We start from the raw sequence: 19,957 nt of genomic DNA, 5'->3' as shown, positions 1-19,957 counted from the left end.
TACTTGATAGATGTTTCTTTACGTTGGTAATTAGACGTTCTGGGTCGTACTAAGAATTATTTTTAATTAGAGTGCACAGCAGAAGCATAGTGGTTTGACTTGAGTAATAAGGTTAGTTGATAGTTTGAAAATTTCGAGGATGAAATTTCTTTAAGGGGAGTAGAGTTGTAACGCCCCGATTTTTGGGCCTAGAAGTATTGGGCCTTGAGTCTGGGTTCGGGTGGAAAATGGCCCGAATAATTTGGATGTTATTATTATTTCGTATGTTTAGTTTAATAATTAAATAAATTACGAAGGGTTTATGGTGTGGGAAAAAAAGGCCCAAGAGTAAATTTAATTCGAGGCAATTCCTGAATTTTAATTTTGGGAGAGAGGGTTCTGGTTATATAGGCTTTTAAAGTTGAGGTGGTAAAATAGGACACAAATAAGGCCTTGGTAAAGTGGCAAGGTGGCGCCACTAAGTTCCTAAAAAAAAGGCGTCTGGGAAGGAATTAAAGGTCCAGGGTTCAAGTTGCAAGGTAGGCATATTGTTATTTTTTTTAGGCATGTGCCGGGCATGTTATCACTTAAGTGAATTTTGGAAAGGGCCTTAGGGAGGTTGGGCTGATTGTTTTAGTTGATATTAGGGTTAGGTTCTTTTCTTTTTCTGTCTTGGAGAATTAGGGTTAGCCACCTGAAAGCTTTTACTGTCATTCATCCTTTCTGAGTTCTCACAAAAGCCGAAAATGCAAATTCCTTCTCCTTGGTGTCGATTTCTTCTTCCTCTCTTTTTCCTCCATTTTCTTTCTTCCTTTTTGCTTTTTCTTCTACCTAAAACCTTCTGATCACCTTACTCACCTCCTCTGTCTATCCCATCCTCCATAAAACCTCTATAACCAATTGCCATAAAAGCCGAAATCCCCAAAACTCACTTCTTGTGCCGATTTCTCCAAGGCAAAATCCTTCAGTTATTTTTATTATTTTTGATCAACTTTCATCTTCTCTAAACCCTTAGTATCTGTCGGCAACATTACTTCAAAGTTATAGCCTCAAATCGTCATCTTCTTTGTCACTTAAAAAGTCGAAATACCATAGATTTAGGGACTTATAGCCAAACTTCAGATCTCCTGGATTCGGGTTCTACTATCACTTAGAGGATAGATCTGCATCAGATCTACGTAGAAATCAAAGAAGAGTAAGTGGTAAGTGCTCATCACCTCAGATCTAGTCTTATTTTACAATTTAGAAAAGCTGAAGTCCCTAAAATCTAGGGAGGCTGTCGATTTGGGCATAGGGCTTTAAGGGTCTTTAACTGACGATTTCTTTTGGTGATTAGTGTCTTCTAGAGGTTTGATTGAAGGCTTGGATCTTTGGAACAACTAGACTTAGATCTAGTCATCGGTTTTCGGCAAAAAGGTAAGATTCTAAAGGCTTTAGGGGCATGGTTCGAATATGGGTTGCTGAATATTGGGATTGGTTGTTGTGGGTTGCAATCTAAGAATTATGGTAATCAATTGTAGGACATCGTAAGGGATCTCAGTAGCAGTCGTCACGAAACAGGTGTGTATCAAACACCCACTCATAGTTCAATTTGGCAAAAGCCGAAATACTGAAATACCGGCATTTCGTGGGCTTATGAGTGTGCGAGTGCTCACAAGACGTTTAGAAATCATTAGATCTGAAATCGCAAAGTGGTAAGTTAGACGTGTGTGAAATTTCGTGCACTTCGGTAATTGGGCCTCGATAGGCTAAAACTGGGCCCAATAGGCTCACGGGCCCATACGGGTTAATAAATAAAAAAATAATAAAAAATAGGCAATAAGTATGTTCTGTTAGAATGTGGAATCGAAACTGCTTAAATCGGTAAACTAGTCATAAAACTTGAATTAAATGGGCTTAAATTGTTAGTGGACACCGTAGGGCCCATTAGGGGTTTTAGGGCCCAATGGCTAAAATTGTGAAATTGAGATAAATAAATTATTGCGATGACAAATGGGCTAGTAAGTACAGTAACATTCGTGAGAAACCTTAAAACTGATAAAATTACTGAAATACCTTTATAGGTGGAAAATTTACAAATTTACCCCTAGGAGCAAAATTACTGATATACCCCTAGGGTTAAGGTTGACCTGAATGCATGTTTGACTGTTACTATTTATTGCATGCCATGTTATTATTATCTGATAAGGTTGACCTAAATGCATGTTTGACTGTTACTATTTACTGCATGCCATGTTATTATTATCTTATGCATGGGACTGGGTTATTGATGGAGGAAGTACTGAAAGTGGCTTGACCATATACTGGAGGCTTTGCCTCAACTTACTGATATCTGAGTAGCAATGCTGCAACTATGGAGTGTAGGGCTGGGTGGGTTGAGCTATTCCCCACATGGAGTGTAGGGTTGGTACGTGTGGAGTGTAGCGGTTGGTTATAGGCTGGGTTGGGCTTGCATACACGAATATGTCTGTTCTATTCTGGATTGGGCCTATCGGCCGATCTATTATCTGAAAAGGGGCTAAGGCCCAGTTTACTATATTCTGAAAAGGGTTTCGACCCAGTACCCGTTGTAATCTGAATAGGGCTTAGGGCCAATGGGCTTGAGTGACTTGGGCTTTGGATAGGTTTTCCATACACACCAGTTTTCCAAACTCACCCCTTTCTCTTCCATCCTTGCGGTGAGCCCTAGTGGCGGACTTGGAGTCAAGGTGATTTAGAGTGGCCACAAAGATTAAATTTCGCTTTTAAATAAGTTTCAAGTAGCTTCCTTTTTAATTTTCACATTTATTTTTGATTATTTCTATTTTGGTTAAAGTTGTAATAAGGCCGCTCTATTATTTTTATTTTGGGTTTTTAAATTGCTTAAATCGTTTTCGACTTGAGATTCATATCACTTAAATTGATTCCTTGAAATTGGTTAACTCTGGGTTTATCAAAAATTACTTGTTTTAAATCGACACGACAACCAAACATCTTCGAAACGAAACTTTTCAAAGTACAACAAAAGTCACATTTTTCTAAACCCTTAACAATCGATAATGGATAGGACTCACACTAGTGAATCGAAACATTTCTCTTAAAGATTCATTAATGGTTTTTGGAAAGCTCACCCAAACTTTAGTAAACTAGGTAACTTGGTTAGTGGTAGGTAATGTGACACACCGGATTCGGCCGTAACGTCTAGGCCGGGTTTGGGGTGTTACAATTTTGGTCATTTGGTAATTAAAAGAATAAAAAGAGAAAATCAAAGAAAAATTATGCTCATCTTCTTCATGCTTGGCCGAAACTCTTAAGACATCATAGCTAGGGTTTTGTTCAACTTTCGAGCTTGATTGTAAGTGCTCTCGGGCCCTGTTTTTAATGTTCTTCACATTTTCGAAGTCTTCGTAGCTTGATTTACCTATTTCCACCCTTATTTTGAAGTAGGGTTCATGTATGAAAATTTACCCATATGTGACATGCATGTACTTTGATGATTTATGGAGGAATATGAGAGTTTAGTGTGTGATAAACATCTTTTACTAGGTGACTTTTCATGAAAACACCTAAAAAGGACCTTTTTGTAAAAGTTGTAAAATAAGTGGTTAAAAATCTGATTTGAAAAAAATGTGGGCTGATATGAGTGTGTTATAAGTTCGGCTAGGCTTGGGTATTAAAGAAAATGAACACATTTCATTTTACAAGCCTAGGGACTAAATTGTAAATAAGTGAAAAGTTAGGGGTAAAAAGGTCAATTTTACCAAAGCATGAATTATGGATTGATTTGAATAATGATATTAATAAACAAGTTAAATTTGGCATTATAGTTCAAGAAAAACGTGATACAGGTCTTGATCAAGCGAAGAATAATGTATACGACGATTAGGCTCGATTACCATGATTTTGCACCGAGGTAACTTCATGTGTAAATAATACAATGATATATCATATTTTTAATTTTTTTAATGTATGAGTTTATATAATTACTCATTATGTCAAGTGTATGAATGATGTAATCTACAAGCACAGGATTATGAATGAATTCGACGAACATGAGATATTAATAAAATCCCGTTTGAACCTTAGGAATAGTTTAGGATACAATGTGACATGTCACTAGGAACTATGTGGTTATGAGCTCATGAATATGTGTGTATACGTGAGATGTGAATCTGGGTGCTGGTCTTGTATGTCCTACTAGTGGTTGGGTAGCCTGGCATGTGTTGTGGGTACCTGGCAGCTTTTATGAGTAGCCCTAGTAGTTACATCCTGACTGACACCTTTTGTGAGCAGGCCCGTGAGTAGCACGTGAGTGAGCAATATGTGATTGTGATATGAGGTAGCATGTGGCTGCATTTGATGCACTCTGTTCAAGTCTTCCGTGTATCCAATAATATTCCTAGTGTTCAACGGGTAAACTTGTGAGTTAATCGACAAGTAGATCAATGAAGATAGAATGTGACAGTGTGATTTGAGTTTGTACAGGTACGTACTATAAACTCATATGAATGAGCTTGATATGTGACGAATGTTTGATAAGATTGAAAATGTATAAGTTATGTTTACAAATTTGAGTTATATCTATGAATTCATGATAACTCTTAAGTAAATCTATGTTATGTCATAAATGTATATATATGATCATGTTGCTATCTATTTGCATGTGAACTTACTAAGCTTTATGCTTACTCCCCGCCCTTCCTTACTTTCTTATAGTATCACCAAGCCAACTCGGGGATCGAAGGATGTTGGAGGCTCGATCACACTATCAACTGGACATTTAAGGTATAGTTAGTCTCAATATTTTGAGTATGGCATGTATAGGGACTTGGTCTTTTTGTTATATGTCATATTAGTCTATTCAAATGTGTTGGCTTATAGAAATATTTGATTTATTTTGTATATGGTCATGTGATGTGGTCCATATTGATCATTTGGGTTGTAACCCTAATCAATTATACATGCACGCAGTGTTTTACGTTTGATGTGTTTGTTTATGGATGAGATGTGTGATGAATGGCACATGTGCTAAGTGAATGAATCATGGTTAATAAGTATGCCCAATCTATGGTATGATTAGGCAATTTAAAAGTAGGATTAGCATAATGAATGAATGTGAAATTAGCGTGGAATGCCATATGAAAGTATGATGTTCTGGAAAAGTGACATGTTGCCATTACAAAGTCATGGAATAATCATGTTTATGAGTTTTCAAGTGACTAAATATACTAGGTTGCATGTCATCTTAGATGAATAAGCAAATGAGCATTTAAGAGTGACAATTGGCTTGGAAAATAGCCTAAAATTATTCTATATGGGTAGACACACGGGCGTGTGTCTAGGCCGTGTGTGACACACGGTCTGCCCCGAAGGCATGTGGTTAGACCGTGTGTCCCTTGCACCCGAATTAATGCAAACAGAATACCAAGTTGTAAACACACGGGCAGAGACACGGCCGTGTGTCTCAACCATGTGACAGGCACGGCCTTAGGACATGGGCGTGGGCCTGGGCCATGTAAAGTCTGTACTTAATTTTAAGAATTTAATTTGCCACACGATTTAAGCACACGAGCGTGTGACTTGGTCGTGTGACCTTAATTGTATGATGATGTCATAGTTAGAAAGTTACACGGGATGAGGACATGAGCGTGTCCCAAGCCACACGAGCATGTCCCAAGCCACACGGGCGTGTGTAACTACATGGCATACCCACACGAGTGTGTGACTCCCCAAAGTAGGTAATTTTTCCAATTCAGAAAAGGCCAATTTTGAGGGCTCTTAGGCATTCCAAAGCCTATTTAAACACCTGAGGAGGCACTTAGACGGAGAACGGACAGGAGGAAGCAAGGAATTGCTCAAGAAAAGCCGATCGATCTATCTTAGAAGCCGAATTCACCATCAAGACTGAAGATCTCCCTTCAAATTCCCCCAAGAGTTTTGGGCTTTCTTATGTTTTTTTATTTTTATTCTTTTGAGATGTGTTCTTTCATTTGTATGAACTAAAACCCCTAAATACCTAAAGGGGATGAAACCTAAGACGGATCTTGTTATTATTATCTGAATTGTATGAAAAATATTTGACTTGTTCTTAATTATGTGTTCTTAATTCTTGTTTTGATATTCCAGGATATTGATTCAAGTTAAGCTCTTATTCAGAGGAGGAATAGACTCTGTCTAAGAGAAAATTTGTCATAATTAAGCAGAGTTGATTGCGCGCCTAGAGATAGGGTGACAAGATTTTGCCGAATTAGGGTGAAACCTAATAAGGGGATCCATAGATCGAGTTAATGCAGCCCTAGGGCGTTAATTAGAAAGAGATTTCAATTATTCAATCTAGGGCTAGACGTTGTTAGTCTCGAGAGAGATAACAATATAACTTAGGGATCTCTACTGAACAAGTTGAATGAATAAATCATCCGATTTAGAGTCAAATAACAAGTGAAGTCTAGGTGGATTTTTCCTTACGTATTGTCTCAATCAATCGAGTTTTCCAAAAAGTATTTTCCCCAAATTTTTTTCTGTGATTTATTAGTTTAGTTAATTAGTTAGATAAACAAAACCCTTTTATTTTTTAGGCTAGATAATAAAAAAAAATTGATACTAGTACTTTTAGTTCCTTTGGGTTCGATAATTCGGTCTTGCTAAAGCTGTACTACTATTCGATAGGTACACTTGCCTTCATCGTGATAATAGTTAGTTTCAAGAATGATACACTATAAATATTTCAAACCTGTCACGAATATCACGTATCAAGTTTTTGGCACCGTTGCCAGGGAACTAAGATATTAGGAACACTCGATTTTTATTACTGTAGCCATTTACTTTTTCTGCAATTTAGATTTTACTCTAATTTTTATTACTAATTTTTCTTTTTTCGCTTTTTTCTAGTAGGTTTTTATAGTTTATGACTAGAAGAAACCTGTCAGGACCATTACTTTTTGACAGTGAGATCGTACAGTTCACAGAAACCAAAAAGAAATAAGGCGAAGCTTAATATACACAGAGAAAGAGCAAGAGGAAGATACTTCAACCACCACCGAGGAGATTGCTGAAAACCAAGAAAATCCACTACCTCCTGCGATTGCTGTTAATCAAAATCCTGCTCCACGCACTATGTATGATTATGCTAAACCTTCTTTAACAGGAACTGAATCGAGCATAGTTAGACCTACTGTAGCTACAAATAGTTTTTAACTGAAACCTAACACAATTCAAATGATACAACAATTTGTTCAGTTTGATGGTTTGTAGGATGAAGATCCCAACGTTCACTTGGCAAACTTTTTGGAACTATGCGATACATTTAAAATCACTGGCATTTCTGATGATGCCATACGTCTTCGGTTGTTTCCCTTTTTGTTAAGGAATAAGCTAAACAGTGGTTGAACTCGCTACCACGAGGGTCAATTACTACTTGGGAACAAATGACCGAAAAGTTCTTATTAAAATATTTTCTGCCGGCTAAAACGACTAAATTACGTAATGATATCTCTTCTTTTGTGTAGATGAATTTAGAGACACTCTACAATGCATGGGAGAGATTTAAGGACCTTTTGCGAAGATGCCCTCACCATGGGCTACCACTCTGGCTACAGGTTCGAACTTTTCATAATGACCTGAATCCTTCGACTCGACAAATGGTTGACGCAGCTGCTGGCGGAACCATCAATAATAAAACACTAAAGATGTCTATGAATTTATAGAGGAGATGTCACTGAATAAATACCAGTGGCAAGTCATGAGGACAAAGCCAACGAAAATAGTCGGCGTTTATAACGTCGATTCGGTCACCATGCTCTCTTATTAGGTAGAACACTAACAATATTAATTTCTTTAAATTTTAGTTTTAATGTCTAAAATACTAACTGACTCATGAAACGCAGGCTATCTAAAGCACACACGGCAGGCACAAGGGGTGCCTTAGGCCGTGTGAAAACAGGGCAAAATTTTCCTCAACACGGGATGCGATAAGTCGCCACGGTCGTGTGTTAGGACCGTGGGTGAACCTGCCAAAACAACACGGGTGTGCAACAAGCCCGTGTCTTAAAATCGTGGTTAAACCTAAGAAAATAGAACAAGCATTCACCATGCCCGTGTCTACAACCCGTGGTCGAACCTGTTAGATTAACACGGGCATGGGCCTACATACACAGACGTGGGAGAAGCAAACGAAGACAGACACGGCCGTGTGCACCCACACTCCCAAGGACCACGGGTGTGGGCCAAATGTCAGACACGCCCAAATTCAAAATTCGCGAATCACACGGGAAAAAATTGGGGAACACAGACGTGTGACTTGGACGTGTGTCTCAAAATCTATAAATACCCTTCACTATTCATTATCTCTGTAACACCCCGTTCCCGATACCGTCGCCGGAGTCTGACACGAGGGGTTCTCAGACCAACTCTCATGTGTCACACAGACTATTTTTAACATTTCTAGACAAGCTGGCAGACTGCGTCACTGTCAACTTAAAAATCATATCTCGAGTTCCAGAACTCGAAAACCCGTTCCGTAAATTTTCCCTGAATTTAGACTCATATATCCATCCATGGATTTATTTCTAGAATTTTTGGTCAGGCCAATTGGTACAGTTTATTAGTTAAAGTCACCCCTGTTTCAGGGTTCGACTACACTGACCTTTGCTCATTACAACCTGGATATCTTCTCGTACAGAGCTTCAATGCTCATGCCGTTTGTTTCTAATGAAACTAGACTCAAAGGGGAATCTATAAATATAAGGCATGACTTCTAATTGTTTCTGGATAATTTATCGTAAATTTTCAAAGTCGAAACAGAGGATCCAGAAACCATTCTGGCCCTGTCTCACGAAATCTTGAATATCTCTTAAAATCCGACTCATATGACCGTTTCGTTTCTTTCATATGAAAGTAGGTTCATCAAGGTTCAATTACATAATTTATTCACTATTTAATTCCATTCCTAATATTTTTAGTGATTTTTCAATCTCACATCACTGCTGCTGTCAGCATCTGTTACTAAAGCAAACATTGATTATTTCATAATTCTTCCATGGCCAAACTATAATTCATCATACATGACACAAATTATGGCCACCTTATCAAAATTAAGGTTTCTAAGACTCGTGACTGTAGGTTTTAGAACCCCACTCAACCGACCACATAGGCCATTTTCACATGGCTTAAAGTTTACAACCCCAAAATTCAATAAAACAAATAGCCTATACATGCCAAATGTTCTCCTAGATCGACTAAGAAAACAATACCAAAAGATTGCTCACGGGTGTGATGACTTCGTTGATTGTTCGAGCACACAAAAGGAGACGAGTCCAAGAGACCTAAAATGGGTGACAAGAAAACACCGAGTGAGTTTATAACTCATGAAGTCATAAGCACTTCATAATTATCCATAAGCAAAATTCATCACAAAGTGAATCAATGAAACGAGGCTAAGTGTTTCATCCATACCGAACTATACCATAGTTCCTTAGACCTTTCGGTTCAATCTCATACATTCACATTTCATATACTAATCAATAGGATATTTAAGGCATTTTTATACTTCAACTCATTTTCACCACAATCATACAATTTCCATCATCACATAGATTTAAAGCTTACCAAGCCCAACCCCGAGCATGAACATAGTGCCTATTCGCCATGAGCTCAAGGTACTTACCCGATCCGCTGTCCATGATCAACTCGATAATGTTGCACACTCAGTGCCAATAGTGATGCAAAAGCATATAGTGAGTCCGCACACTTAGTGCTATATAATCAGCTCGCACACTTAGTGCTATATAATCAAATTCGCACACTTAGTGCTATACAAATTTTAAACCCGCACACTTAGTGCCAATCTTGTCACCGTGTCCATTTATACCCGCACACTTAGTGCTGAGACCAAACACTTTACGCATTTTACTACCTTTATACATTCAACAATGTCATCATTCCATACACATACATTTCCATTTACACATCAACTCATTAAACACAATTGCATATATATTATGATCATTTAAATCAATACCAAATATATGCTTAATGACTTACCTTATATTGGATGAAACGATTTCCAATCGGCTACTCGATTATCTTTGCTTTGCCTTTGTTTGATTCTCCCCCTTTGATGTCTTGATCTAGAATAAATACATTTAGTAGTTAAATTTTCTTGCTGGATACTTATATGTATAATTTAATGGTTTTCACTCCATTTCACAACTATCCTTGTTCAAAATATCAAAACCTCAACCAACGCTCAATTAATGCTTCAAGGTAGAATGTATTATCACTATTAAGGTAACCTAGTCTCAAGTATTTTTTTATTCTAATGTACAACATCATGAATCAACTCAACCGAATTATCTCTATCACCCGAACTAAAATTCACACCTTAACTTCATCTTATTACCCCTTAAAGTCCGAATGCACACATAACAAAATATAACGCCAAAACGCCATTAACTAATAAGATCACACATACACAATTTATATACAAATTTCATCCTCACAATGTATATAATTCATTCGGCCATTCACCACTCACCTAACAAAACTTCATATCAAATTTCCATGACCGATCACACCTATACTTACATTCCATATAGCCGAACATTACCTGTATATGTACCCATAAATTAAACGTGAGAATTTAGCAAATTTACCTTTGAAAGACTCACCCGAACAACATGAAAATGTCCAGCTTTGGACAGCATTGAATTTTCAAATGAGACATGCATTAAACTTAACCGAATTTGTCATAAAATTTACAACATTGGACAGCATGTAAAAGCAAATTAAGGCAGCATAATAAGATAGTCACAATTGCACACGTCAACACATATTTGAGCAGCCATACCACACCATTTACTTCACCATTTAGCCATGGTTTCCAGGAGCAAATTAATCCACACTCACCAAACAAAACTATCAAAATCTTACATGCATGTCGCATGCAACAACAATCTCAAGCATCGCAACACTTAAAACCGAACAGCTTAGGAAGAAATATAAAATATTTGCAAAGAACTGATCAAAATTCCTCCAAGATGGAAATCACCTATTTGGTTTGCTCCATTGTATTTCTCTATTATTGCTTCCTCTTCTTCCTCTAGTTACAACAATTGCAAAAGAAAGAAAACATGAACACTCCTTCTTCTTCTCAAGTCATGGTAATTGTAACAAAATGAGAAAGGATGAACAACAAAGATTTTTCTTTCTTCTTCCTCAACTCACGGCAATGGGGGGGACATTCACCATTCTCTTTTTTTTTCATTTCTTTACTACTAGCTTTCTATTTTATTGTTTCCTACATACATCACTAGCCTAACATGTTGGAAACATGTTTCCTTGCCCATCACTCTTGTCATGGCCGGCCACTATGCTTGTATTTAGGAAATTTGACATGCAAATCCCTTATTTTCACAACATGCATTATTAGGCCACTTTGCAATTTGCCTAGCACATTTCTAAATTTTCTCATATGAGTCCTACTAACTGAATTCACATGAAATCGACTAAATCGAAGTTTGAAACTTCATACATCCATATTTACACAGTTTAGACAATAAATACCATGTTCAAACAATTTGGTGACTCGGTTTAGCGGTCCCGAAACCGCTTTCCGACTAGGGTCATTTTAAGGTTGTCACAGTCTCCCTCACCCAAAATCCCTAACCCTAACCGTTGCAAATTCACACGGCCTCCTGCCATGCCCATGCGTCGCCTTCAACCACATTTTTTATGCCTAAGCTCCTTCCTCTTGCGTTTGTTTACTCTTTTATCTCAATCTTCTTGAATTACTTTGCTTCTTTCATGATTCCTATGCTCCATTTGACTATTTTACGTGTACATTGATAATTAAAATAGTAGGTAAATGTATGTTTTTAAGTTTTGTTTTGGTAATTTTTTTATTTTCTTAGTCAATATATGAGGCTACATTCATTCATTGTTATTATTTCTATAGGTTTCATGCTATTAACCCCACACAAATTCATTTTTTAGATATTTCCATTACTTATTGTCATAGGGTTATTTGGCACATTTACTTTGGCTGTTATAGTATAGGTTAATATGTAAGCCCCATGGAAAGTATTCACATTCCACTTCAATTTCGATTACAGGTACATTATGTTTACCTCACGTGGCAAGAAGACTGCCGTCCCCGCTTCTAAAAAACGGAAAGGGGCATCATTTTCAGGACCTACCGCAGAAATTCGCTACCCCTTCCTCCAATTTCCACCAGGCAATCAGGAGGAACTATTTCAGATTCTACGGGCCCGACCCTTGGAACTGGGCCGCTATATAGATTGGACCGCGCTAGAACAAGTTCAACTTGCTGATGCAATTCAGGCCCTCCTCACCATTGATCCTTGGGGACTTTTCTTCGAGATTGTCAAGCCAACGTATCTCGAGCTCATGATGGAATTTTGCTCAACATTTCATCTTCAAACCGTGATGACTCGTTTTGATGATCTAGGAAAGGTCCAATTTTTCCTCAGTAGTCTAGTCCGCCAATTGAGCGTCCCAGAGTTCAGTACCACACTGGGCCTTTACACGAAAGAGTTCATGGAGGAGAATAAGCTCCACACTCTCAATCGCCACATCCATCATTCTCCTTTACGGTGCTGGAACACCCTCACCCCTGGCTCTGCCTCCTACAATCCTAGCCGCTCCAAGGCATCAACTCTCCCTCCATCTCTGAGGTACCTACACGCCATATTAGCTCACACGTTAACAGGAAGGCGAGAGAGCACTGCATCGTCAACACTCATGATGCCTACTTTCTATGGTGTATGTCACACAGGAACGTCTTCGACCTTGCCTATTTCATTGCCCTTGCCATTCAACATCAGACGGAGCGGCATAGGAAGGCAGTCATCTCCATTGGGCCCTATGAGACGCGGTTGGTTCGGCACTTCAGGCTCCTCAACATAGTAGCCCAATCATCCTCCCTCACTTTCGTGGGCCAGATGTCCCCACAGGGCATTTCGAGCATGCTTAGTATGAGGATGATCGAGAAGCGCCGAGGAACCCACCCTTCTCAGTATCGCCTCGCCTAATCCACCAAAGAGGAGGATCCTGAGGACCCTACTGATGATGTCCCTCCCCTCCATGAGGACCCACTATCTCATCCACCACCACCCTCTCGTCCAGTTCATGCGGTGGTTTCATACGCTGACATCTCTGACCGCCTAACTCGATTTAAGAAGTAGTGTTTTCAGTGCTTTGATCACATTGATGCTACACTACACCAGATTTGTCAGCACTTCCACATCTCATCGCCACCCCCACCTCGTGAACCATCTAGCAATGAAGATGTTTAAAAACTTTTATTTATTATTTTATGTTTTTACTTTTAGTTTATTTTAAGACTACTTTTTATTTTTCTTTCACCTTATTTTTATTAAGTTTTATAATTATTATTTTAAAATTTTTAATTTTGGCTAATTCATTATGAGTGCTTAATCTTCCTTATATATTTCCTAAAAGAGTTCTCGATTCTATCACAGTTATAAAGAGCTCCAAAGCTCACTATTACTCAGGAACTCGAAACTCCACTGGGAAAGGTTCTCCACGACTACATGTCCTGCTCGACCACAACCATAGCCAACTTGAGATATAATATTCTTTTGGCGCAGCATTTGTGGAACCCGACCTCTACCACCGCAGTATCCTCCTCCACTTTCACACCGATTATCCTTCAAAACTCCAGTTCGAGGAATTCATTCATCATTTAGGAAGTTTCACTTCTCTCCCTATCTTATTATTATAAATCTATCTTTTTCAATATATCTACCTTTATACATTGAGGGCAATGTACATCTTAAGTGTAGAGGTATTGGTCTTTTATATCAGAAAAATCCCCAAATTTTGTTTTATTCTCATGCGATCTTCTCATATCATTATTAGAATGAATTCCAATTAGTCTATAATGTTTATTGATATATCTTGAATTAAAACATAGGCATTTATGCATTGATTGTTTAAACTTTAAAACATTAGGGAATCAAGCATGATAAGTTGATTTTTAAAGAATTAAAAACTTTTAGGTTGTTTCCCCAAGTTTAGGTATTATCTTGAGTTGGAATTCACAAGTTTAAACATCAAAAAGCCATAATTTTTTTGAAATCTTGAGCTTGAGCATCTATTATTTCTTTCACGCTCACTTTTATTGCTTTGAGTGCATCAGTATTGAATTGTTATTCTAGAACTTGCTCGATTATGCATGTCAATACCACACCATTTGAGTTGATATGTGAAAATGATAAAGGCACTTAGGTTTAACCCACTCACTCCACAAAAGCCTACCTTCATAATTAACCCTTAGTGAACCCCTTTGAGCCTAACAAACCATTAATTGATTTACCTTCAATATTAACCCATAAACCATTATTGTTGAAATCCCCTATTTTGATCCCTATTTTTGTCGAGATTTGATTTGAACTAATTGCTTAGCTATGTTTTGCTCTTCTATGTAGCTGACTTGTTCTTAAAAAAAAGAAAAATAAAATAAAATAAAATAAATATATATATACATGTATACATATTAGTAGTAGTGATCTTCTGAGATAAAGAAGTTAAATTCCATATTCTGAGAAAAAGCTCTGTTGTACGCAAGTAATGACTAGTCATTTTTCTAGTTAGACAATTTTTCAATTCAATATCGATTCTAACCCTTTCTTCCAGCTTGTCAACACACCCTCTAACTAAAGCCACATTACAAGCTTCTAAAGACCTTTTGATTGATGTTCCATCTCAATTTGTAGTGGTGGAGATTTGATTTTCATGCAAGCCTATGGTAATGACTTTTCATTTTTGACTATTGAGTGCTTCATTTATTATCCTTAAAAACCTCGAGTGATTTGAGTGAATCTTTAGTGAGGATGTGAAACTCTGTGACATTTTGAATCAAAGGTAATTACTTAGATGAGGGGAGACACCTATGTTTTCATAATAAATTGCTCAACTTGGAATGTTTGAAACTTTGATGTTCTTTTAGTTCAATTTTCAATGTATGATTACCTATGGATTATTTTGAGATATTATTGATAGAAATTATAAGTTGAGAAGAATTTATTCTGATTATGAGTTGAGGATTTTGCTTGAGGACAAGCAAATGCTTAAGTGTGGGGGTATTTGACAAACCATAATTTATACATATTTCTATCCCATGCTTAACACATTTTATGGATGATTTTTCCTTAAAATTGGTGAATTCGATGCTCCTAATGCCTTAATTTCATGTTTTATAATTAGGTGAGCATAGGGGAGTGAAAGGAATGAGAAACGGGCCAAAAACGAAGAAAATGGGCCAACGTACAAAATCAACATGGCCTGGACTTCCTCACACGGGCAGACCACACGACCGTGTCCATTTGGCAAGGTCAAAGCATGATTGACATGGGTAGATCACACACCCGTGCCCATTTAATAGTGTTGACCACGGCCTTAAGCAATCGCACACGAGCGTGTCCCTGCCGAGCCCAACTTTAGTCCAATTCAGAAAAGGCCAATTTCGAGGGCTCTTAGGCATTCCAAAGCCTATTTAAACACCTGATGAGGAACTTAGACGGAGAACGGATAGGAGGAAGCAAGGAATTGCTCAAGGAAAGCTAATCGATCCATCTCAGAAGCTGGATTCACCATCAAGACTAAAGACCTCCCTTCAAATTCCCCTAGGAGTTTTGGGTTTTCTTATGTTTTGTTATTTTTATTCTTTTGAGATGTGTTCTTTCATTAGTATGAACTAGAACCCCTAAATACCTAAGGCGGATGAAACTTAAGACAAATCTTGTTATTATTATCTGAATTGTATGATAAATATTTGACATGTTCTTAATTATGTGTTCTTAATTCTTGTTTTGATATTCCAGGATATTGATTCAAGTTAAGCTCTTATTCAGAGGAGGAATACACCCTGTCTAAGAGAAAATTTGTCATAATTAAGCGGAGTTGATTGTGCGCCTGGAGATAGGGAGACAAGATTTTGCCGGATTAGGGTAAAACCTAATAAAGGGATCCATAGATCGAGTTAATGCAACCCTAGGGCATTAATTAGAAAGAGATTTCAATTATTCAATCTAGGGTTAGACGTTGTTAGTCTTGAGAGAGATAATAATATAACTTAGGGATCTCTACTGAACAAGTTGAATAAATATCATCCGATTCAGAGTCAAATAACAAGTGAAGTCTAGGTGGATTTTTCCTTAGGTATTGTCTCAATCAATCGAGTTTTCCAAAAAGTATTTTCCACAAATTTCTTTTCTGTGATTTCTTAGTTTAGTTAATTAGTTAGCTAAACAAAACCCTTTTATTTTTTAGGCTAGATAATAAAAAGAAAGTTGATACTAGTACTTTTAGTTCCTTTGGGTTCGATAATTCGTTCTTGCTAAAACTGTACTACTATTCGATAGGTACACTTGCCTTCATCGTGATAATAGTTAGTTTCAAGAACGATTCATTCTAAATATTTAAAACCTGTCACGAATATCACGTATTAGCATCACAGTCACACATCATTATAGAGTCCCTTACGTGGGTCAATGAGACCTTAAACATGCTTTAGAAAGAGGTCGGGACTAAATCGAGCTCATACAAAATTTTCAAAACTTAAACATTTTTTTAAAGTTATAAAGATCGCACCTGTGTGAGCAGGCCATGTGACTCACACGTCTTTAGACACGCCCGGCTTTAGACACGCCCACGTGTCTAGGCCGTGGCTAAACAAGACATACATACTGACTTGTCCACACGGCCGCAATACACACTCGTGTGCCAGGCCGTATGAAAATTAGAGAGGCTACTGACTTGGGTCAAACGGCCGACCACACGCCCATGTGCCAGCTCGTGTGCCAGACACGATTGATAGACACGCCCGTGTGTTTAGGCCGTGTCAAAACTGTAGGATATACTGACTTGAAATCGTAGGTTACCCTAGGGGACACATGGCCGTGTAACATAACCGTGTGTCGCACATGGCTAAGACACATGCGTGTGTCTCTGCCCGTGTGGACAAAAATAGGCTATTTGCAAAGCCAAATTGCCACCCAAAAAGGGCCATCCCTACAAGCATAAAGAAAGCACATTTTGTACCAAATTTATAACCAATTCACAATCAAAACATACACCATTCATGATATATCATTATAAAAAAAATTTCATGCTTGTGATCAATACCAAATCATGCCAATTCATAAGCCAAAGTTATATCAAAACATATGATTTTATATTAATTTAATTCATTCAATCACATGCCATAATCTTACTAATTTCTCAATTAAACAATACCAAAACTAATTTCTCAATTAAATAATACCAAAACTTAGCAAATTGACCAATGCTCTTTGGCTAACCATGAGCACATCACATAGGCATAATTGCATCACATATCATATACCAAAAATCAAACCATAAGTTACAACCATAATCAAGCCATATCACATGGCTAAATATACACTTCATAAAACATATTCAAATACCTCTAGCCTATACATGCCATACTTTAATATATACACTTTCAATGGTACCAAAATAGAGTTCGATAATGTAGTGATGATCCTCGACAATCTCCGAGCTCCCAGTAGCTTCGATATCTATAAAATAGTTGAACACACACACAAAGTAAGCTTTCAAATGCTTAGTAAGCCATATACAAATAAACTCATCATATAACACATTTCCAAACCATTTCATTCATGTAGTTCATGGAAAAACATAATCACATATCCTGTAACACCCCGAACCCGAGACCATCGCCGGTGTCGGACGCGAGGGGTTAACGAGCTAAATCCTCTTAAAGCACCGACCAATTTGGCATTTCCAGACAGGCTGGAAAACTGCGTCACTGTCGCCTTAAAAATCATATCTCGAGTTTCAAAACTCAGAAACTGATTCTGTAAATTTTCCCTGAATTTAGACTCATATATCCTTCCATGGATTTATTTCTAGAATTTTTGGTAAGGCCAATTGGTACAGTTTATTAGTTAAAGTCACCCATGTTACAGGGATCGACTGCTCTGACCTTCGCACGCTACAACTTGAATATCTCTCTGTACAGGGCTTTAATACTGGTTTCGTTTGTTTCTAATGAAACTAGACTCAAAATGGAATCTGAACATATAAGGCGTGACTTCTAATTCTTTCTGGATAATTTATAGTAAATTTTTAAAAGTCGCGACAGGGGACCCAGAAACCGTTCTGGCCCTGTCTCACAATAACTTTAATATCTCTTAACATGTAACTTCTATGACCGTTTCGTTTCTTCCATATGAAAGTAGACTCATCAAGGTTCAATTACATAACTTATTCACTATTTAATACCATTCCTACAAATTTTGGTGATTTTTCAAAACCACACCACTGCTGCTGCCAGCATCTGTTTTCAAGGTAACCTTTACCTATTTCATGATTTCCACGATTCAATTGGCCCTTTTTGCATACATAGCATAAAGTGTGATCATGATTAACCATTCCAATGGCTAATCTTTTCAAAACAATTCCATACCCCATAATGATCATCATACAAACGATTATAGAATCATACTAAAAATGTATATAAGCCATTTTCGCATGGCTATCCAAGCTTACACAAAACCGAAAGGTACATGACCTTCAACAATAGGGTAGTCCTATACATGCCATTTCAAAGTTCAACCAAAATTATACCAAAATGGAGGCTTTGATAGTCTAGATGACTTCGACTTTAATGATCCCGAATCTGATCGCTAACGAGCAAAATCTATAAAACAGAGAGCCAAAGCAACGGGGTAAGCATTTTTATGCTTAGTAAGTCTCAAGCAATAAAATCAGCTTTAACTAAAGCATTACATTCACATAGCCAAATGAATCATTTCATTAATACACATTCACATAATCATACTTACTTCACACTTCATCATTATATACTTTCACAAGATATCAACCAATTCAATAGCTGAAAACTCGTTAGTCGATTGAGCGAATGTTACTCAAACATATCGACTTTTCCAATGCACATATAAACATACCTTATCCTTTGGGCTTTTCGAGCGTACTAATTAAATTTATTACAGCAACCAACGCCACCTCCAGCCCAAGCTTCTTCGAATCGACCAGATATAACCACATGCACAAATGCCTTCGGTCTTAGCCCGATAGAACGACTTGCACAAATGCCTTCGGGTATTAGCCCGGATTTAACAACTCGCACGAATGCCTTCGGGTCTTAGCCCGGATTTAACAACTCGCACGAATGCCTTCGGGTCTTAGCCCAGATGTAGACACTAGCACAATTGCCTTGGTCTTAACCGGATATAATTACCAAAGATAAATGTCTTGGGACTTAGCCCGGATATCATTCAATTGCTCATGCACACACATACATCAATAATCATTACACATCCATGTTTCATTTTCGTTACTAAGGCCCAAACACAAATATATCACTAGCATAATCGCCTTCGGGACTTAGCCCGGGTATCATTCAAATACTCATACACACATAATTCAATAATCATTACACATCCATATTTCATTTCACATAATTCGAGTAGGGTCATTTCTTGAGGACTTACCTCGGATGTTGTCGAACGGCTTCAACGGCTATTCGATCACTTTTTCCTTCCCTTTATCGGATTTAGCTCCCCTTTGCTCTTGAGCTTAATCTTGATGCAAGTTTAGCCAAATCTCCTTCTAGATCTCTTCTAAACCAAAAATGGAGCAAAATCCTATCTTCTTCCTTAGTATGTTCGGCCAAAAAGGAGAGAACAAAGATGAACAATTTTTTTTTGTTTTTCTTTCACTTGCACGGCAATGGGGGAAAGGATGCTACACTCACACACACATTTTTTTTTGTTTCTCTTCCCACATCTAATTATTTTATCATTTAATACATCATGCATTAGCAAAACATGTCATAACATGTTTTCTTTGCCCATAATTCCTTGCCATGGCCGGCCACCACCTATAAAAAGGGGAATTTGACATGCAAGTCCATTGTTTTGCATGCATGCTTTAATTAGTCATCACACATTTC

At 37.6% G+C, this 19,957-nt stretch overlaps 1 non-coding gene across 1 annotated transcript; it reads right to left on the bottom strand.

The window, feature by feature from the left end:
• Positions 1-7,430: 7,430 nt before the first annotated feature.
• Positions 7,431-7,537, bottom strand: LOC128279671 (small nucleolar RNA R71). Its single transcript, XR_008269870.1, has one exon. It is a non-coding gene; the product is annotated as a small nucleolar RNA R71 (small nucleolar RNA).
• Positions 7,538-19,957: the final 12,420 nt, after the last annotated feature.

The sequence above is a fragment of the Gossypium arboreum genome, chromosome 8 (assembly GCF_025698485.1).
Source record: "Gossypium arboreum isolate Shixiya-1 chromosome 8, ASM2569848v2, whole genome shotgun sequence".
In the NCBI taxonomy this organism is placed as follows: domain Eukaryota; kingdom Viridiplantae; phylum Streptophyta; class Magnoliopsida; order Malvales; family Malvaceae; genus Gossypium; species Gossypium arboreum.
Note: the sequence above shows the minus strand (reverse complement) of the source record. Positions and strands in the feature narration are given on the sequence as shown.